General features: G+C 44.5%; 1 protein-coding gene across 2 annotated transcripts in view; it reads left to right on the top strand.

The window, feature by feature from the left end:
* Window positions 1-23041, top strand: part of LOC126253263 (homeodomain-only protein-like) — a 389905-nt gene that overhangs the window by 173604 nt on the left and 193260 nt on the right. The window contains exon 2 of one of the 2 annotated variants that reach the window (XR_007545932.1): window positions 6495-6547. The exons of the other annotated variant lie outside the window; for it this stretch is intronic. The gene's annotated coding sequence lies outside the window, so the exon portion shown is untranslated. The remainder of the gene's footprint in view (window positions 1-6494; window positions 6548-23041) is intronic. 2 annotated transcript variants of the gene reach the window in all.

Raw genomic sequence — 23041 nt, 5'->3', positions numbered from 1 at the left:
ATGTAATTACAAATTAACAATTTTCGGATTTGTTTCCTTTAATCGTACAGTACCAGATTCCATGACTATAGGCTAATGGGAAGTACCCTATAGGTATCGATGAGTGAGTTTTCTAGCATCAAAATATATGACATAAATAGCCGTATCTGTTGGTCGCATTGACTAAGAAGCCAACATTTATTACACCGCCAAGGAACTACAGACCTTAGTACATGGCATAAATTTCAGCTTGGCCCGTCTATCTGTTCCTGAGAAAAAGCGTTTTCAACAGTCGGACGGGCGGAGGACAGATGGACAACAAAATGACCATATAAGGGTTCCGTTCGTGCCGATTGAGGTCCGGAAGCCTAAAAACTATCTTTTATTGAAACGGAGGGCAAATTATCCAGGCTATAGTAATTCCGTGTTTGATAATGAGGGCAGTACCAACAAACTTTAAACGTAATTCGAAGTTGGTACGATGCATGGGACTTTGACTCCTTAAATAATCGGTGGCAGGGTGACTGGTAATCCCTAAAACTTGTGGACACACTATCACATTTCATGAAGCGTATTACTGCTGGAGATGGTACCCCTGGACCTACGATCCGTGGCACAGTGGGTGCAGTGGTTGTTGTCAGATGTATCCGGTCTGGAGAAGAAACCATATTATTCCATTACAAGGTTACACCCTTGACGTTTGCTTTTAATACTTCCAGTACCAATTCTGTTTTGGAGTGAAAGACATGAATGTAAGGTTATTATAATAAACGTCATAGCAGAAGTAACAATACGAAAAAATATTTCTTTTCGTTTTCCAAGGTAAAGAAAGGTGGGACGTACAGGGTTATTCATAAGTACCTCTGGGGCTCCAAATGATGACTACACAAAAACTGCAGGACATATAGGAAACAAACACACATCAACTGGCAGTGTAGGTTTTAAACTCATATTAGAGGTGCTAAATATGGGCACCGCCTGCGACACGGGAAACGTCAATACGTGCGTGCAACTCATTGATTCGAACTGTCCGGGATGGGGCGACAGGAGACCGCTTTGCAAATCTCTTCATTGGGTTGCCTATCTGCAGGCGCAGACTAATTCGGTGCGGCGATACGGAGAGGCATGGAGCAGAGGATTAAGAATGGAACTTGCAGACAGCACAACCTGCAGGCACAGGCTGTAATTATAGGTATTCTGCAAACCAGTATGCTTCCCTTTACCAGTGCGACATTGATACAGAGCAAGAGCATGCAGCAAATTCCCCCTTGCTCTTTTTGGGTAACGTACTACCAGTAATAGTGAAAAGGTTAAGAGTGTGAAAACGCATGTTGCGCTAACCCGGGCGTCGTAATCCACATCCAAACTCCTATCACGAAGAGGAACGCAACGAGGATCAGTCTTCAAGTTTTCACAAACCACCGCTAGATGCCACTATTGCAATATGAGACGACCGTTTTTCTTTTTTTTTTAATTATTCATCTGTTATCGCTGAAAAATGGCTGACTAGGAGATCACATGGAAATAAGTTGGTTCTTTTTATTTTTTATTTTTTATTTTTATTTTTTTTAATTCATGGTACGTGAAGTTAAGAACCCATATATCACTCAGCAAAATCACTCGATGCAGCTGTCAAAAATCCTCAAGAAAATCGACTTCGAAGTATTCCGACCGTGTTAATATGCTAAAGCAAAGTCAAGTATTCTCGACAGATAGTGTGGCTGTGCGCTACACGTTCGATACCCACCTCTGCCAAAATTTTAAATACAGGTGCATGTGTCATTAACATTTCCATGAAGCAAAAAATAGATAAAAATGAAAAAAGAATGTAATGTGTAATTATTTTAATGTAAACAATCTTTTATAAAAGTTAAGAAACTAAGAACGTATATTTGCAATGAAAATTGGATTTTTGTGTGCAATATGTAATTAAAAATAAGAGGTGCATTTCCTATAAAAATAGCGATTTTATATCTATTAGTTAGCATATATTTGATGAAATTTGTATTTAAACGGCGTAGTATTCGAACTGATCGAAATAATAATAACCGAAACGAGACTCGAACCAGCGATTACCAGTCCCGAGCGCTATTGATTTTTTTTTTACATATTTGAAACTTCACGGAAGTGCTAGTAGGATACGTTTACAAATTTGCATCGGCCAGGAATCGAACCTAAAGCCCGTACGTAGCAGGAGAGAATTCTACCACACAGCCGCAAGGCCAGTCGCGAAAAGTTGACATTCCAACAGTATGTTAAAGACGATCCCAAAACTTGAATGTCAATGTTTTCGAGAATTTTTGAGAGATGCGTCTATCTGTCTTGGGGATTAATGTTTGAGTTCTGAACTTCACGAACCATAAATATAAAAAAATTACAAAAATCATCATGTGAGTAGTTTGTTTACAATGAAACACTTGAAGAAACAGTGCCGTAAAAAACTGAAATGTGATGTGAAGGATTTCGTTCGATGACTTGATTACGATTTTGCGAAAGGCTTTTCCCCACTTCTGAAGTCAGAGTCTACATCCTCCAGATTTTTTCCTAATTCTCTTTAATGATACTCAAAACTTTCAGTGCATATTTCTCGAGACGACATTTTAAACTGGTAAGCACGATTTAAAAAATGCTACTCTGTAAAATTGGATGCCGTTTTTCATTCAATAAAAAATTCGTATTTTTGTGTTTTTTGAAACAGTGTATTTTTCATAATGTTTGTTATTTATTTAAGTTTAAAGGCAAATAAGTAGGTCGATTTTCGGTACCTGCATTGTCAAGTGGCCGCCATTTCGAAATGTACTTAAAGATATTTCATTTCCGAGGTTCACGCCATAGAAGATTTAACTCTGATCATGTACATATGTTTATTTTTGACTGCAGACCTATACTTCCCCCTCACTCGTGGAAACCGTTTAGTTCTGCAATCCGCGTAGAGAGATTTTGGCAGCCCTTTTATGGTGCATAGCCCCATCAGTTTACCAGCCAAAAATTACAGGGTGACAATTATTGAGCTATATGAAATGCAATCGTCATAACGTCTGAACGGTTTGCGTTAGGACGTTCAAACAGCAAGGTTTACCGCGGGGCATGATGGGAATTAGTATGCGCATGCATGCGACGAAGCCCACTTACATTTGTATGGCTCCGTCAGTAAGCAAAACTGGCACATTTGGTGGTCTGAGAATACAGATTTCACGATCGAGGAGTCTCTTCACCCTCAACGGATGACTGTGTGGTGTACAGTATCCAGTCACGGAATAATCGGTGCGATATTCCTCGATGGCACGGTGACTACTGAACGGTACGTTAAGGTTTTGGAAGATGATTCATCCTCATTACCCAAAGTGACCCTGATTTCGACAAAATGTGTGGTTCATGCAAGACGGAGCTCGACCCGGTCGATGCTGGAGAATGTTTGATGTCCCCTAGGAGCACCTTGAGGACAGCATTCTTGCTCTGGGGTATCCAGAGGCCATTGGCATGGGCCTCGATTGGCCACCAAATTGTGCGGATCTGAACACATGTGACTCCTTATTGTGTGACTATATTTAAAGACAAGGGGTACAGTAATAACCCCAAAACCATTGCTGAGCTGAAAACAGTCATTCAGGAGGTCATCGACAGCATCGATGTTCCGACACTTCAGTGGGTCATGCAGAATTTCGTTATTTGTCTGCGTCACTTCATCGCCAATGATGGCAGGCACATCGAACATGTCATAACCTAAATCCGAATATCTGTAGTGGACAGAACGAGATTTTTCACTCTGCAGCGGAGTGTGCGCTGATATGAAACTTCCTGGCAGGTTAAAACTGTGGCCATACCGTAAGTCGGAACTCGGGACCTTTGCCTTTCTCAGATAAATGCTCTACCACTGAGCACGACTCACACGACTCGTCCTCACGGCTTCAATTCTACCTGTACCTCGTCTCCTGGCAGAACTCAAGCTGTGAGAACGAGTCGTGAGTCGTGCTTGGGTAGCTCAGTGGGAGAGCATTTGCCCGCGATAGGCAAAGGTCCCGAGTTCGAGTCTCGGTCTGGCACACGGTTTTAACCTGCCTGGATGTTTCATCTGTAGTGACGTTTACATGTTGAATAAAGTGTGTGCACGCCGTAGTTTGTAACTAATTTACCTTTTTTCCCATACAGTTCAATAATTGTCACCCTGTTTGTACATAGTATTTAAGACATTTACTCGTATGAAAAAATATTTCCTCCCACAAGAAAAGTTGAACGTGAGCGTAAAATTATGCTGCGAGACTGGAAAATTCCCTTACGACGTCGGCTTCACGGGGAGGTTGCCCAAGCTGTGCGTCGTGGACGGGTAGACCCACAGAGTGCGCTGGAGTGATCTCGCTCCCCCCACCCACTCCACCCCCACCTCTCTGCCCTCTCCACCGCCACGCTCCAGTTGGCAGCCGGCCTCTGGCGGCTCCGTGGATTCCCGGAAGGCCGTTTGCAGACGACGCCACAGAGTCCACGCCTTTCCCTCACTCTGCCGGAACGACAACCGCGTCGCTGCATAAGTTCGCACTTTTAACAGCCAGACCTGACGTTCTGCACGCCCCGCCGTTCCCACAGCACAGATGTGCTGCGCAGTTTCGTGGTGCTTACGTGTAGCCTTTCATGTACTTCTGGGACTCTGACAATAGGCGACTGTTTGACTATTGAGTAAATTACACGTTGCAAGAGGGAGCATCTCCGCACTAGTCCACTTCTCGGAACTCTGGCTTGCAGAAATTGTATTCTTCTATTGAACTGTTTCTTGGTTTGAAAGACTGACGCTACTATTACCTAAGTGCTCGTTCTGATGGCGGGTGTGATTATCTGCTGAAACTGCTGGCGTTTGACAGTCCATTACGTCTCCTATTTGCAGTCATCGGGTTTCGTTCCAGTACGGTACATGATCGTGGCTGGATTAATTACTGACAAAGGAACGGCGTCTGTTCGTCTTCACCGATTGCTCTTTCAATATACACTGAAGAGCCAAAGAAATTGGTACACCTGCCTAGGATCGTGTAGGGCCCTCGCCAGCACGCAGAAGTGCCGCAACACGACGAGGCATGGACACGACTAGCGTCTGAAGCAGTGCTGGAGTGAACTGACACCATGAATCTTGCAGGGCTGTCCATAAATCAGTAAGAGTACGCGGGGGTGGAATCTTTTCTGTACAGCACGTTCCAAGGCTTCCCAGAAACGCTCAGGAATGTTCATGTCTGGGGGTTTGGTGGCCGCGGAAATGTTTAAACGCAGAAGAGCGTTCCTGGAGCCACTCTGTAGCAATTCTGGACGTGTGGGGTGTCGCATTGTCCTGCTGGAATTGCCAAAGTCCGTCGGAATGCGCACAATGGACATGAATGGGTGCAGATGATCAGAGAGTATGCTTGCGTACGTGTCACCTGCCAGGATCGTATCTAGACGTATCAGGGATCCCATATCACTCCCACTGCACAGGCTCCACGCCATTACAAAGCCTCCACCAGCTTGAACAGTATCCTGCTGACGTACAGGTTCCATGGATTAGCGAGGTTGTCTCAAATAGTTCAAATGGCTCTGAGCACTATGGGACTTAACTTCTGAGGTCATCAGTCCCCTAGACTTAGAACTACTTAAACCTAACTAACCTAAGGACATCACACACATCCTTGCCCGAGGCAGGATTCGAACCTACGACCGTAGCGGTCGCTCGGTTCCAGACTGCAGCGCCTAGAACCGCTCGGCCACCTCGGCCCGCTGACGTTGTCTCCACACCCGTACACGTCCATCTGCTCGATGCAATTTGAAACGAGACTCGTCCGACCAGGCATCATGTTTCCAGTCACCAACAGTCCAATGTCGGTGTTGACGGGCCCACGCGAGGCGTAAAGCTTTGTGTCGTGCACTCATCAAGGGTACACGAGTGGGCTTTCTGCTCCGAAAGCCCGTATCGATGATGTGTCGTTGAATGGTTCGCAAGTTGACACTTATTGATGACCCAGCACTGAAATCTGCAGAAATTTGTGGTAGGGTTACACTTCTGTCACGCTGAGCGATTCTTTTTAGTCATCGTTGGTCGGGTTCTTGCAGGATCTTTCTCCGGCCGCAGCGATGTCGGAGATATGATGTTTTACCCGATTCCTCATATTCACGGTACACTAGTAAAATGGTCGAACGTGAAAATCCCACTTCTTCGCTACCTCGGAGATGCTCTGTCCCATCGCTCCAGCGCCGACTATAACACTGTGTTCAAACTCACTTAAATCCTGATAACCTGCAGCAGTATCCGCCTAACAACTGCGCCAGGCACTTGTCTTATATAGGCGTTGCCGACCGCAGCGCCGTATTCTGCCTGTTCGCATCTCTCTGTATTTGACTACGCATGTCTGTACCAGATTCTTTGGCGCTTCAGTGTAACTGCACTTGTAACATTTACCCATAAAGTTTTAATTAATCTAAATTAATTACTTTGTCAAAACTTAAATTTCTCAAATATCTTCATTTATGTATTACTAATTAACTGATTCCCTTGTTTACAGGAGGGTCTCGACATTTGAGGTGCTACACTTCCGTGCGAGTAACTTTCCGAGTGGTAAGAACATGCTGAAAGACAATTTGTTTTCAATAGTTTCATTATTTTCAGAATTTGTAGCGTTCACCCCTGTACGTCAGCGGTAAGCATGTCTCATTATCATTGGTGGAACGGAGTTCAGTTCCCAGATCTGCCACTGATCTTTGAGCGAACTCAAACTGATTGGATTAAATCTCTTTCACGCCGTTAGAGGGGCTACTTGGAACAGGAGTAGTGGCTCCAAAAGCCGGAAACAGGGAGGAAGTTGAAAGGCTGGCAGTTGCTGTGAGAACAATGAGCTCATCGCGTGCCCCTCCATACGGCACCGCATCCAAATGGCGTTGTTAGGCCGAATGGATAGTACGGTAGACGGACAGATGGTACGGTGGCAGATCCGCAGTGCGTGGTCTGCAGTACTATTTTTTTTACGTTTTTTTAGGATATAGCTTTCCTCATAGTGGTAGGACGTGAGTTCGGATGCAGGTAATGGATTAAAGAAATACGCAGTTCCACCAGAATCCAAGACAATTCGGCATTGCAGCGCCGCCAAGCGGCTAGCATGTAGAAGCACACTGCGAAATGATTGTGCATTGTGTATAATTATGGAGTGGCGAAGCACATTCAAAATGCAAATGAGCTCTTATTTCGGAGCTTATTGTGGCGCTAAAAATATGGAAAGGCGTTGTATAATGTGCAATGAGATAATAATCTATTCCCTTTTTTAGGCAGTGTGGTATCGATAAGAGGGACAGATGGAAACTCTTTCCTTTTCTTCAAAGCGAGTTAGAATAGTCTTTACTGACAGATTTGCATGAGAGGTCAAAACCAGGAGAGATGTAAGGCAATTTAGTCACCACTGATGTTTATTTGTTCACTGAAAAGAGAATGAAGAGTGTAAAGGACTGTTGTTGTTTGCCAAGGGCACTTCTTGTTCACTTTGTGCCACCACTGTTACGACACCAATTAATCGTATTGTATCCATGATTATTGGGTGTCGTATCAGCGGTGGCAGAAAGTGAACAGGAATTGCCTTTCGTGCGAAATGTAACGGAACGTGTTCTAGCTGTAGTTCAAGATATGTGCATAAGAAAGAAGAAAGCGCAACTGGCAGACATGCCGAAGGACTAAATGTCACAGCTGGGAAAGTGAATTTTAAAGAAGTATACACATTTTCATATCTGGGAAGCAGGATAAACCTGGGAGGTACACGCAAGGCAGAGAAACAAGTACGAGACCGGAAGGGCGTTTAGAAGAAAGATGTTGCAGCTAATTTTCAGGAATGTAAGAATCGTGCCTCTTTTTAAATGTATTACAATGAATCTGAAATCCGCGAAGAAACTCGTGCAACGAACTACAATCGGGACAAAGCGTCGGAGATCACGCGAATATACCCGTATTCCAAAGGAACGTAAATGCATCAGGTCACAATTCATTTCTTGTCTTACACGATTTTCCTTGATACGAGAGTGGTTTGAAAAGTTCTCGGAACGGAATAGAAAAAAGTACTTACATTGCTGAAACTTCCTTTATCTGTCAATGTAGCCTCCTTGTAGATTAATGCACTTGGTCCAACGATGTTCCAGGCCCTTGATCCCATCTCGAAAATGAGTTTCTTTCAGGCCTGCAAAATAGTTGTCAACTTCGGCTATCGATTCTTCGTTTGAAGTGAATCTTCGTCCACCAAGAAAAATTTTCAGTTTCGGGAACAGATGTAAGTGTGACGGAGCCATATGAGGTGAATAAGGCGGGTATGGCAACACTTCATACCTTAGTGTAATTTTGCCATGGCTACGGTACACAGTCCGCAGCTCGTGGTCGTGCGGTAGCGTTCCCGCTTCCCACGCCCGGGTTCCCGGGTTCGATTCCCGGCGGGGTCAGGGATTTTCTCTGCCTCGTGATGACTGGGTATTGTGTGCTGTCCTTAGGTTAGTTAGGTTTAAGCAGTTCTAAGTTCTAGGGGACTGATGACCATAGATGTTAAGTCCCATAGTGCTCAGAGCCATTTGAACCATTTGAGCTACGGCACATGTGTATGGGCGCTCATTGTCTTGACGGAAGATAACTTTTTCCTTGCTAAACCTAGCCTTTTTCGCATATATTTCGTTGCAATTTGTCCAGGAGGTTAGCATTGTATTCTCTAGTAATTGTTTGCCCAGTGGGGAGATAATCCACAAACAGAATCCCCTTCGCATCCCAGAACAATGATGCCATGACTTTTCCCGCCGAAAGAATTTTCTTTGCTTTCTTTGATGCTGGAGAATCAGCGTGTTCCACTGCTTTGACTGTTGTTTTGTCTCTGGGGTATAGTAGTGCACCCAAGTTTCATCTGTGTCACAAACTGTCGCAAAAAATGTTGTTCGTTTCTCCTAAAACAGGCCAGACATTGTCCCGATATGTCCATTCTCTTGCGTTTTTGATCCAGCGTCAAGATTTGCGGCACCGATCTTGCAGATAATGTTTTCATTTCTACTTCTTCAGTTAAGATGTGTTATACCCTTTCAAATGACATCTGGAAAGCGTGAGCAACTTCACACACTTTCAATCGGCAATCCTCCATGACCATTTTGTGGACTTTCGCAATGATTTATGGAGTACTGATATATCTTGGCCGACCACTGTGCGGATCATCATCTAAGCTCTCCCGACCAAATTTAAATTCATTTGTCCACTTGGCAACAGTTGAATATGAAGGAGCAGAGTTCCCCAGTATATTCTGGTAATCAGCATGAATGTCCTTTGCTTTCATACCTTTCTTTACGAAGTACATAATCACTGCTCGAATCTCGATTTGTTCCATCTTCACAAATCACTACGCGGGAAGAACAATAGAGGCACGTCACCGCCACAGGTCTCTTCCCAGAGCACAGACGTCGCACGTGTTTACAGACAACAGTCCAATGAATATCATCACATGAACAACTCGTGCGCTAGCGCTGACCTCTCGTGGTGATTCCGAGAACTTTTCAAACCACCCTCGTACAATTACGGCTCTGCTGCTATGAACCGCGTATATATTACGTTGCACTAAGATTTTATTGTTATATGTAGATATTAACTGGAGATAGTATATTACTTTAATTACATTTTCCCATTCGTATTCGGAAAGTCACTGCCATGTTTAGTGTCTGGGAAATACGAAAGTAACAACATTAAAAATAGCAACTGCTCAGATTACATCCCGTCATTTTTCTGTCGCCACGTGGTAAACGCTTGGAACACTAGCATCGCTTCAGTTGTCAAACGGTTGTATTTTTTGCCTAAAGGGTTTCGCCGACTGTGTGTCGTAGACTGTGGTTCCACAAATAAGCACCCTTGAAGCCAGCTAAAGTGATACAAGGTTTCCCACTCCAAAGAGGCCCCACAGACATGAGTAGTAATACCGCTGAAATTGCGCCGTATTACTTGTGACGTTTGGCGTGGCAACACTGCTCTCTGCAACACTGTTTGACGTTCCAGTGTGTTTCCGCACGTCGCTGTGGCTGGAGCTCAGTGTTTAGTGTTCAAGTATCGCTGTTCTGTCGAAGAGCGCATGTTCTTTTGTGAAACAATATTGGATTTCTGGTTCCATTAACAGATGTCAGCGAATGTTTGGTGACGAACATATATCGTATAAATGCTGCATACAAATGTTAGTGAACAAGCTGGATAGCAATGGAACGGTGTTGTATCTTCACGGTGGGGGACGGCCGCCACTATCGGGAGAAAAAGTGACTAATGTGAAACAACTATTGTTGGCCTCTCCTGCAAAGTCTGTTCGACGTTTATCTCAGGAATGTGGAATGTCGCAGAGCACATGTCACTGAGTTGGGAAGAAAGCCAGCGTGTATCCATACGGGTTTAAAGTTGTTCAGGAACTGAATGCCATTGACAAACGCACTGCATTTTGTTGTTGGTTTCAGCAATTTATTGCTCAGAGGCCAGGAATATTGCAGTACACAAGGTTCAGTGATGAGGAGTTCCACCTCTTTGGCTATGTAAACACTCAGAAACCACATCTGTGGCGTAATGAAGATCCACATGCACTGGTCGAGCAACCCCTGCATTCACAAAAGGTTGGCTTGTTCTGTGCAATATGAAGCCTCACATCATTGGAATAATTTTTTTCTAGTCTACTGTGATAAGTGCAGTTTACATTGAGATGTTTCTGGAGTTTGTGTACCAGTCGGACAATGAAGAACTTACTCTCGGCTGGTGCCTCTAGGATGTTGAATCATTTTTCTCCAGCAGAGCGCTTTTGAAAGGACTGCGGCCCCCAAGGTAATCTGATTTAATACCACCTGACTGTTTCCTCTGGGGTGGCCTAAGAGGCAAGATCTGTAGGTACAAACCACACAGCATGGAAGACTTATGATAGAGAACACCATCTGTGAAATCCAGGCAGTGACCCCAGAGCTTCTGGCAACAACATTCCAGAATCTGCAGCATCGTGTTCAATGCAGTTACAAGTGGAGGGTGGTCGCTTCCAACACCTTTTGTGATTCACCTTTATATCCCCACGAACAAGGGATGTCATGTTGACCCACCAGGGTAGCTGAGAGCACTAACGCGCTGCTTCGGGTAGGTGTGCCGACCCCAGATCGAATCCGCCTGGCGGACTAACGACGAGAGCCGGTGTGCCAGCCAGCCTGGATGTGGTTTTTAGGCGGTTTTCCACATCCCGCTAGGTGAATACTGGGCTGGTCCCCACGTTCCGCCTCTGTTATACGACTCGCAGACATCTGAAACACGTTTGCACTATTCCATGGATTAATCATCTTGTGATGCAGTTCTTCTTGTTGTCTCTGTGCTTGCTAAGAAAATGGGATGAGAAGTTCCGCCTTATGCAAGACACCTTTTTTTCTTCTGTTTCACCCATACATGTTTCAGCACTTCAGCACTTCAGTAAATAGGCTTACTTCTTTGCCTGTGTTCGCGTGGCAATCGCCAACAACACAGGAAAACGTACCACAACTTCAAAACTATGACAAGTTGCATATTGTGTAGCAGAACAGCTACCAAAACAAGTGGACAATAACATCATGTAAGTTAAAAATAAAAATAGAACCCACTGACGATAGCACAAAAGTGCTGAAACATGTGTGGGTGAAACAGAAGAAAAAAAGTGTCTTGCATAAGGCGGAACATCTCATCCCATTCCCATTCCATGGATTACACTCGACGCAGACAATTGGGGTACACATATTACGTCCCAGAGGGGTATGGGGTGGCGACAGGAAGGGCATCCGGCCACCCCTTCCAATTAACACGCCAAATCCATAGTTCACCATAACAGCAGACCGCACAAGTCGGGATTAATGCCTGGAAAGACAGAGAGAGCAAGGGATGTCACGTTCATTTCATTTCGTGATTTTTATGCAAAGCCTTCTAAGTGTAATACATGCAATTGTTTGTTTGTGGCGCCGGGACGTCCAAAAGCCACCAGGCCATCGTCTTTTATTTGTATGTAAGATCACCTGACAAAACAGTCATCGCCTTCAAAAAAAGTACTAGTCAGTGTGAAGAGTCATAGGCGGTACAGAACTGGTGTCAGTTGACTGCGAAAACCTCCGCCGCTCACGTGCACAGTAGGTCACGGTAGTAAACTGGTGAGTACGTGACACTCCATTGTATGGAATCGACTCAGTACGTTAACCGTCTTGCAAAGGTGTCACAATGGTAGGAAAGAGCTATTGTTAATGAAAAAACCTTCCCTTCACCATTCGAGGTTTTCTTTTTATTTATATTTTGCACTATGCGATTCGGGAAATGTACGCCAGTTATGAATATGTTTTGTACGTGCTATGCATTAATTCGTGTTTTTTTTCCCACGTGTGAAGTGCTGCATTATGAAGTATGTTGAAAAAATTCCGGAACTTTATGTATAAACCTTTTCTTTTTCTACGCTTAACTTTTACTTATTGTGGATGGTATCCCTCGAAATCTTCTCCTCCACAATTGATACACCGCCCAACGACGTTTCCACTTACGGAAGAAGTGTTAAAGAGTCTCTTGCTGGGTCGCGCGAAGCGCCGTCTGCGAATTTTCTGATATCACGTCTATCGTTGCAAATCTTCATCCTTTCAACGGTGTTTTCAGCTTCGGATACGAAAGGAAGTCCGCAGGGGCCAGACCTGGAGAGTACGAAGGCTGAGGTAGCACACAGATTTCGTTTTCTGTGCAAAAGTCACGCACCAACGGGGATGAATGTGCGCTTGCGTTATCGTGATTTAAGAGGCATTATTTGTATCGTAACATATCAGGCCGTTTCCTTCTCACATTTTCTCGCAGGTGTTGCAACATGACCCGATGCTACCATTGTTTAACAATTTGTCCCTGTGGGACGAATTCATTGTGAGCTAATCCTTCAAAGTGAAAGAAAACTATCAGCTTGGGTTTGACATTCGACCTGACCTGACGAGCTTTTTCTGGTCTTGGAGAACCTTTCCCGACCCATTGTGAAGATTGAACGTTGGTCCCAACATCATAACCGTAGAGCCACGTCTCGTCACCAGTTCTGACTCTCTTAAGGAACATCTCGTTCTCATCTGCGCGATCCGAAAGCTCTTCACAGATTGCGTGGCGAAGGTCTTTCTGGTCTTGACTCATGAGCCGTGGGAAGAACTTGGCGGCAACACGATGCATTCCAAGGTCCTGTGCCAGGATCTTACAACATGATCCAACTGAAATGTTACATTCTTCTGCAATTTGGCAGACAGTTAATCTTCGACTGGTACACACACTTTCGTTAACGCTCCTGACATGAACGCCGAAGGTAGTCCTGAGCGACGGTCATATTCAACTTCCGTCCGGCCATTTTTAAACCGTGTGAACCATTCGTAACACCGAGTACGGCTTAAGCACTCAACACAATAGGCTTCCTACATCATTTGGCGTGTCTCTGTAAATTTTTTCTTGAGTTTCACGCAAAATTTAATGCAGGCGCGTTGCTTCTCTAGCTCTGTCATCTCGAAATTCGCAAACTGTTGTACATAACGTACTACTCAATACGGCACTGAACAATAACTAACAGACATAAAACAATGAAACTTCCGTGTTGTTGTTGTTGTCGTCTTCAGTCCTGAGACTGGTTTGATGCAGCTCTCCATGCTACTCTATCCTGTGCAAGCTTCTTCATCTCCCAGTACCTACTGCAACCTACATCCTTCTGAATCTCCTTAGTGACAGAGCGAGGTGGCGCAGTGGTTAGCACACTGGACTCGCATTCGGGAGGACGACGGTTCATTCCCGCGTCCGGCCATCCTGATTTAGGTTTTCCGTGATTTCCCTAGATCACTCCAGGCAAATGCCGGGATGGTTCCTTTGAAAGGGCACGGCCGACTTCCTTCCCCATCCTTCCCTACTCCGAGCTTGTGCTCCGTCTCTAATGACCTCGTTGTCGACGGGACGTTAAACACCAATATCCTCCTCCTCCTCCTCTGCTTAGTGTATTCATCTCTTGGTCTCCCTCTACGATTTTTACCCTCCACGCTGCCCTCCAATGCTAAATTTGTGATCCCTTGATGTCTCAGAACATGTCCTACCAACCGATCCCTCCTTCTGGTCAAGTTGTGCCACAAACTTCTCTTCTCCCCAATCCTATTCAATACCTCCTCATTAGTTATGTGATGTACCCATCTAATCTTCAGCATTCTTCTGTAGCACTACATTTCGAAAGCTTCTATTCTCTTCTTGTCCAAACTAGTTATCGTCCATGTTTCACTTCCATACATGGCTACACTCCATACAAACACTTTCAGAAACGACTTCCTGACGACACTTAAATCTGTACTCGATGTTAACAAATTTCTCTTCTTCAGAAACGCTTTCCTTGCCATTGCTCTCTACTTCGACCATCATCACTTATTTTGTTCCCCAAATAGCAAAACTCCTTTACTACTTTAAGTGTCTCATTTCCTAATCTAATTCCCTCAGCATCACCCGACTTAATTCGACTACATTCCATTATCCTCGTTTTGCTTTTGTTGATGTTCATCTTATATCCTCCTTTCAAGACACTGTCCATTCCATTCAACTGCTCTTCCAAGTCCTTTTCTGTCTCTGACAGAATTACAATGTCTGTCATCAGCGAACCTCAAAGTTTCTATTTCTTCTCCATGGATTTTAATACCGACTCCGAATTTTTCTTTTGTTTTCTTCAATGCTTGCTCAATATACAGATTGAATAACATCGGGGAGAGGCTACAGCCCTGTCTCACTCCCTTCCCAACCACTGCTTCCCTTTCATACCCCTCGACTCTTATAACTGCCATCTGGTTTCTGTACAAATTGTAAATAGCCTTTTGCTCCCTGTACTTTATCCCTCCCAGCTTCAGAATTTGAAAGAGAGTATTCCAGTCAACATTGTCAAAAGCTTTCTCTAAGTCTACAAATGCTAGAAACGTAGGGTTGCCTTTCCTTAATCTATTTTCTAAGATAAGTCGTAGGATCAGTATTGCCTCACGCGTTCCAACATTTCTACGGAATCCAAACTGTTCTTCCCCGAGGTCGGCTTCTACCAGTTTTTCCATTCGTCTGTAAAGAATTCGCGTTAGTATTTTGCAGCTGTGACTTATTAAACTGATAGTTCGGTAATTTTCACATCTGTCAACACCTGCTTGCTTTGGGATTGGAATTATTGTATTCTTCTTGAAGTCTGAGGGTATTTCGCCTGTCTCATACATCTTGCTCACCAGATGGTAGAATTTTGTCAGGGCTGGCTCTCCCGAGGCTGTCAGTAGTTCTAATGGAATGTTGTCTATTCCCGGGGCCTTGTTTCGACTCAGGTCTTTCGGTGCTGTGTCAAACTCTTCACGCAGTATCGTATCTCCCATTTCATCTTCATCTACATCCTCTTCCATTTCCATAATATTGTTCTCAAGTACATCGCCCTTGTATGGACCTAAATTACACAATAAACAAAGACTTCTGCAGGGGCACTAACCGCATTTAGCTCCAATACTCCATTGGCGCGAAATTATGATTTTCCGGAATCTTTTGAACTGAACTCGTATTCTGTTGTCTTTTCTGTAATGTATAAAAACACGCGCATTTTTTTAATTAATGATGGATCTTTATATATAGAGTTAGTCGAGAAATTTGGAAAGAAATGCCATTCACTTCTTTCTTCTTGTCACTTGGGCAGAAACCGAACTGTATTTAACATCACGCAGACTTTTCTGCTCACAGTTCACGATGGAATTAGCGAGCATACGTAAACTAACATCTTTCTACATGTGGTCAAGAGTGATAACACTATAGGTCACCCAAAGAGTGTGTATACTTTCGTACAGTATTTATTTGAATAAGCTGGATCATTATTGCTTACACAGGATGTCCCTACTACGAGTAGGCAGGTGCATTTCCAGCGGATACCTGGAGTCAGCCTAAACAAATACTGCTCGCCACGTCTTTCATATGACGCTCAGTGTCTACAGAAAGCGGCGGTTTCTTTCCTGCTATATATGTTACTGTTGTGCGATGTTCGTTTTATTAACATGGATATTAAAATACGAAGAATAGGCAGTACTCCAGCAGCCACTGAGTGGCACTACTGCATGAAGGTAGCAGCGAGCGTGGGCCAGGGGGAGGGGGGGGGGGGACGCTAATTGGGGATCGATCTGTCGAAAGGATACGTATAGTTCCGCTCTAAAAATTATTTTGTTTGTAACGAGAAACAATCTGACGCTTTTCGTCAACAATTGACTTTGCGTGAAAGACCGGACGAGCAGCATTTGTTTGGGCTGACTCAGGTTGCTCATTGCAAAAACGAAATTTTACATATCTGCCGAAACACCAGAGAAAATGCGTCTGACGATTCTTACGAGGGACACCCTGTATTTTCGTGTTAGTATCGTGTTTGCACATGCTCGTGACCACACTGCGAATGAAGTTGCCCGACTTGTTGGTGTATAATTAGGGGGAGGGATAGCTGATGTCAATGAATGCAGGTCCATCTCAGCCTGTTTTCTAGCGATCACTGAAATCGAGCTCATTGCAAGAGATCTTTGGGGCAGAGAGCCTAGCAAGAAGCCTTTGCTCACAGCGAGACGTGTAAACTGCATGTCTTAAATGGGCCAAACAACACAAATGGAACAGTGCCTGACTGTAGGAGTGCATTGTGGTCCGGCGTGTGTCGATTTTACTTATTTTGAAATGATGCGGGGTGTCGAGTGAGTTGTTTAGCGCTCAGTGTGTGAAGCGTGTAGTTTCGGTCAGTGTGTGTCGGGGCTGATGTTCGAACCATGACTTGGTCCACTCATTCAAATTACTGTGAACATGAATGATGACGATTACTTCAATATTATCGGTATCCATTCTTATACGTCTTCACGCTGAGCACGCTGCGAACATTACCGTTTTTAAAGATGACAATTATTTTCACAGATTTTTCCTAAGTTGGTTGGTTGATTTGGGGGAGGGAAGCAAACAGCGAGGTCATCGGTCCCATCGGATTAGGGAAGGACGGGGCAGGAAGTCGGCGTGCTCTTTCAAAGGAACAATCTGGGCATTTGCCTGAAGCGATTTAGGGATATCACGGAAAATCTAAATCAGGATGGCCAGACGCAGGTTTGAACAGTCATCCTCCCGAATGCGAGTCTAGTGTGCTAACAACTGCGCCACCTCACTTGGTAGGTTCCTGGTTTGATGAATCCCCAAGTACCCTACCGCACCCGCACCTGGACTGAGCCGATCCCAATGCCGTAGTAAATGTTCAAATGTGTGTGAAATCTTCTGGGACTTAACTGCCAAGGTCATCAGTCCCTAAGCCTACACACTACTTAACCTAAATTATCCAAATGACAAACACACACACCCATGCCCGAGGGAGGACTCGAACCTCCGCCGGGACCAGCCGCACGGCCGTAGTAAATGCCTGGGGCTATTCGAAAGAGCGGATGAAGCGTAGCAGTCATCATCCCCGCAATACGGCAGTTCCGTTGGATCTAATCACTAATGAGCGGCATCAGCTCGATATGACAAACCTGAAGAAACTTTTGGATTCTCCTCCTCGCCGATTTTCAGCCATTATGAAGGTTAGAGATGATAATGTACGGTATCGGCGTGATGTTCCCTGGGAGTGGTTAAGTTTTTTTCCCGTGTCCTTAGCTTTGTCTCTCGTGGGTCAGCTTCCAACATCGTGCAAAGCACCCATCGCATTGAGTAGGTTGCTTTTGCTTTGATGTCACGTGTCGCTTTGCCGTGCCTCAAAACACCAATTCTGTAGACTTCTCTTTACTTCTCCAATTAGTCCATATAATACACTGAATACCACACGGTATCGTCCTAATTGTACCAAAACAAGTTATCTTCTTTATTTAGCTAAGCGGTATCAATTTACACACGAGTTTCTCCTGAAAGTTTTAACGTGTCTTGTGGTATAAGCTCATTTCCATTTTCCAGCTCGCATGAATATGGACATACCTGAACGTATAATGAGCGTAAAAACATGCTTCCGACCGAATACACGCTTCCGCGTAGATGTCGGTTGGGCAATAGATACAGAATATGCACAGTAGAGGCATCTAGTGGCATAACTCTTCACCCTCCCCTCTCTGCCCCCAAGAGATGAATTCTAGTAACTTTTGGGTCCCCTCGTAAAGTATCAAGGAAAATGCGGTAGGTAATGGCATCTGAACCGTGAAATGTATGAAAAGTGTATCTGGTCGGATGGTATTAATGGAATTTTAAAAATGAAAGATTGTTTGAGATATTAGTCCATGAACAATGTCGGGACACGTTATTCTCAATTTTTATCAAGAAATTAATGCACAAAGCGCACTTTGTGCACTAGTTTCTTGACAGAAATCTCTTAATTGTGTTGCTTATTTGTAAAATATATGTTTTAACATGTTTATTAAGTTTATTAAAAGTAATTGTCAGTTTATAATAAGAATTTGTGTCTATAGCAGACTCTCACATTACCAGCACATTAAAACCCAAGCACATTTGCGAGACAGAATTCGATCCCGTACCCTATGTTCCGCGATGCAAAAAAATCTGCCCTGAGACAACGAAGGCTGTGCAAAACGAGCCAGTTTTCCATCCTCAGTTAAAAACAGGCAGTTGTAAAAATCTTTAAATTCTCGTGTTTTGTGGCCTCATATCATATTTCTCTCCACCTCTCCGTCCCGCTCATTTTACTTCGAGAACTCACCATCGAATATGTTTCTCATTGTAATTGAAAATAACTCAGCTTGTTTACTTTCGATTTTTTTCGTACATGAAATTCACTATCAGTAATTCCGCCGCACTTGTTGGTTTTATTGATCGGGACACTATCTGCTCTGTGGTATCACTAGTGTTATCTGTCAACACTGTTCGCAATCGACGCAACAGATAGCCGGCCGGTGTGGCCGTGCGGTTCTAGGCGCTTCAGTCTGGAACCGCGTGACCGCTACGATCGCAGGTTCGAATCCTGCCTCGGGCATGGATGTGTGTGATATCCTTAGGTTAGTTAGGTTTAAGTAGTTCTAAGTTCTAGGGGACTTATGACCACAGATGTTGAGTCCCATAGTGCTCAGAGCCATTTGAACCATTTTGACACAACAGATAATGACTGGCTTGCAAAGCATGGGTAGGCATACGCTGTTATAAACGTGGCCTGTTCTGCGTCATTAATTGATGTTCAACACCGACTTAGTAATGCAAGAATTTTAGTAACTCATTACGTTTGCCCGTTTGTCCATGTACATGCGCCAGCCGCTGTGGCCGAGCTACAGGTGCTTCAGCCTGGAACCGCGCTGCCGCTGCGGTCGCAGGTTCGAATCCTGTTTCGGGCATGGATGTGTGTGATGTCCTCAGGTTGGTTAGGTTTAAGTAGTTCTAAGTTTAGGGGACTGATGACCTCAGATGTTAAGTACCATAGTGCTTGGAGCCATTTGAGCCATGTACGTGTTTTTTTTTTATTTTTTTTATTATCTACATCTACATCTACATTCATACTCCGCAAGCCACCCAACGGTGTGTGGCGGAGGGCACTTTACGTGCCACTGTCATTACCTCCCTTTCCTGTTCCAGTCGCGTATGGTTCGCGGGAAGAACGACTGTCTGAAAGCCTCCGTGCGCGCTCTAATCTCTCTAATTTTACATTCATGATCTCCTCGGGAGGTATAAGTAGGGGGAAGCAATATACTCGATACCTCATCCAGAAACGCACCCTCTCGAAACCTGGCGAGCAAGCTACACCGCGATGCAGAGCGCCTCTCTTGCAGAGTCTGCCACTTGAGTTTGCTAAACATCTCCGTAACGCTATCACGGTTACCAAATAACCCTGTGACGAAACGCGCCGCTCTTCTTTGGATCTTCTCTATCTCCTCCGTCAATCCGATCTGGTACGGATCCCACACTGATGAGCAATACTCAAGTATAGGTCGAACGAGTGTTTTGGAAGCCACCTCCTTTGTTGCTGGACTACATTTTCTAAGCACTCTCCCGATGAATCTCAACCTGGTACCCGCCTTACCAACAATTAATTTTATATGATCATTCCACTTCAAATCGTTCCGCACGCATACTCCCAGATATTTTACAGAAGTAACTGCTACCAGTGTTTGTTCCCCTATCATATAATCATACAATAAAGGATCCTTCTTTCTATGTATTCGCAATACATTACATTTGTCTATGTTAAGGGACAGTTGCCACTCCCTGCACCAAGTGCCTATCCGCTGCAGATCTTCCTGCATTTCGCTACAATTTTCTAATGCTGCAACTTCTCTGTATACTACAGCATCATCCGCGAAAAGCCGCATGGAACTTCCGACACTATCTACTAGGTCATTTATATATATTGTGAAAAGCAATGGTCCCATAACACTCCCCTGTGGCACGCCAGAGGTTACCTTAACGTCTGTAGACGTCTCTCCATTGATAACAACATGCTGTGTTCTGTTTGCTAAAAAATCTTCAATCCAGCCACACAGCTGGTCTGATATTCCGTAGGCTCTTACTTTGTCTATCAGGCGACAGTGCGGAACCGTATCGAACGCCTTCCGGAAGTCGAGAAAAATAGCATCTACCTGGGAGCCTGTATCTAATATTTTCTGGGTCTCATGAACAAATAACGCGAGTTGGGTCTCACACGATCGCTGTTTCCGGAATCCATGTTATACCTCACGCAGCAGTTATGCATCCGACTGAACCACCTCACAGCTTACAATGCCTATATCTGTGAATCACTTTCATCTTGAGCTTCTCATCTTCCCGTATTCTCACCAGAGTCTCCTGCTTTTTCACGGGAAACCCTTTGATCTGCGACTGAGAAGTTTAACTTAATATTATTGTCTTAGGTGGACAGTTGCTACTGCAATTAATGGCTTGTTAAATCGTTGAACGTCAGCAGTAATGACAGTAACGTCGGGCTATGGTAGTGTGGAATTAATAGTTTTTAAATTGACAGCTGACGCTGGTGAAAGTGTACAATAGTAGCACAATAAAAGTATCATTAAACAAGTATCCACGACCTAGCCATTTGTGACATAATTGCAAGTGTGTGGCCACCAGTCTTCACTGACTTCAGTATGAAATATTTTCCTAGTTGGTACAAATATGTTTTAAAAGTAAACTTTTACATTAATATTTCCTCTAATTGAGTTCAAATTTCACCAATACTCTATATTAACAAGGAATACAGTACTACTTCAGCATATTAAATGTTTCAATATACTGTACAGTAGTACCTCGTAAAATAGTAGTTCCATATTTGGATGCAGCACTATAGTCGTCTCTGCAGTCAGTTACGAATTTTTCCAAACACTCCACCCAGAACACATACACTACTGGCCATTAAAATTGGCACACCGAGAAGAAATGCAGATGATAAACGGGTATTCATTGGACAAATATATTATACTAGAAATGACATGTGATTACATTTTCACGCAATTTGGGTGCATAGATCCTGATAAATCAGTACCCAGAACAACCACCTCTGGCCGTAATAACGGCCTTGATACGCCTAGGCATTGAGTCAAACAGAGCTTGGATGGCGTGTACAGGTACAGCTGCCCATGCAGCTTCAACACGATACCACAGTTCATCAAGAGTAGTGACTGGCGTATTGTGACGAGCCAGTTGCTCGGCCACCATTGACCAGACGTTTTCAATTGGTGAGAGATCTGGAGAATGTGCTGGCCAAGGCAGCAGTCGAACGTTTTCTGTATCCAGAAAGGCCCGTACAGGACCTGCAACATACGGTCGTGCATTATCCTGCTGAAAAGTAGGGTTTCGCAGGGATCGAATTAAGGGTAGAGCCACGAGTCGTAACACATCTGAAATGTAACGTCCACTGTTCAAAGTGCCGTCAATGCGAACAAGAGGTAACCGAGACGTGTAACCAATGGCACCCCATACCATCACGCCGGGTGATACACCAGTATGGTGATGACGAATACACGCTTCCAGTGTGCGTTCACCGCGATGTCGCCAAACACGGATGCGACCATCATGATGCTGTAAACAGAACCTGGATTCATCCGAAAAAATGACGTTTCGCCATTCGTCCACCCAGGTTCGTCGTTGAGTACACCATCGCAGGCGCTCCTGTCTGTGATGCAGCGTCAAGGGTAACCACAGCCGTGGTCTCCGAACTGATAGTCCATGCTGCTGCAAACGTCGTCGAAGTGTTCGTGCAGATGGTTGTCTTGCAAACGTACCCATCTGTTGACTAAGGGATCGAGACGTGACTGCACGATCCGTTACAGCTATGCGGATAAGATGCCTGTCACGAGGCATCACAACAACGTTTCACCAGGCAACACCGGTCAACTGCTGTTTTGTGTATGAGAAATCGGTTGGAAACTCTCCCCATGTCAGCACGTTGTAGGTGTCGCCACCGGTGCCAACCTTGTGTGAATGCCCTGAAAAGCTAATCATTTGCATATCACAGCATCTTCTTTCTGTCGATTAAATTTCGCGTCTGTAGCACGTCATCTTCGTGGTGTAGCAATTTTAATTGCCAGTAGTGTAGTACGTCTTGACAAGACTATACAGTTCTCGCACAATTTCTTCAACCATATCAGCGGGAATGCTGTACTGGAACTTTTGAGATGTTCCCAGGCAGAAAAATCCTGACAAGTGATCTCGGAAGCACTGCTCGACGTATCCCTCTTGAACCATACTGGCGGGCTATAATGTGATCTTACATCGGCAGCAAAATATGGCGGTGCCTCATCATTCAACATCATCTATGTACACACTCCGCATGGCACTGTATGGGGCAGGGCATATTGCACCAGTACTAGTCATTTCCTCCCCTGTTCGACTCGCAAATAGAGCGTATGGAATACGACAGCCTATATGCCTCCGTACGAGCCCTAATTTCTCCTGTTTTACTTTCGTGGCTCTTCCCCGAAATATACGTTGGCGGCAGCAGAATCATTCTACAGGCAGCTTCAAACACCGGTTCTATACATTTTCTCAACAGTGTTCCGCGCAAAGAACGTCGCCTTCCCTCCAGGTTCTCGGAACACCTTTATAATACTCGCATGATGATCGAATCTAGCGGTAACAAATCTAGTAGCACACTCGGTGGAGGTT

The sequence above is a fragment of the Schistocerca nitens genome, chromosome 4, assembly GCF_023898315.1.
Source record: "Schistocerca nitens isolate TAMUIC-IGC-003100 chromosome 4, iqSchNite1.1, whole genome shotgun sequence".
Taxonomy (NCBI): domain Eukaryota; kingdom Metazoa; phylum Arthropoda; class Insecta; order Orthoptera; family Acrididae; genus Schistocerca; species Schistocerca nitens.
Note: the sequence above shows the minus strand (reverse complement) of the source record. Positions and strands in the feature narration are given on the sequence as shown.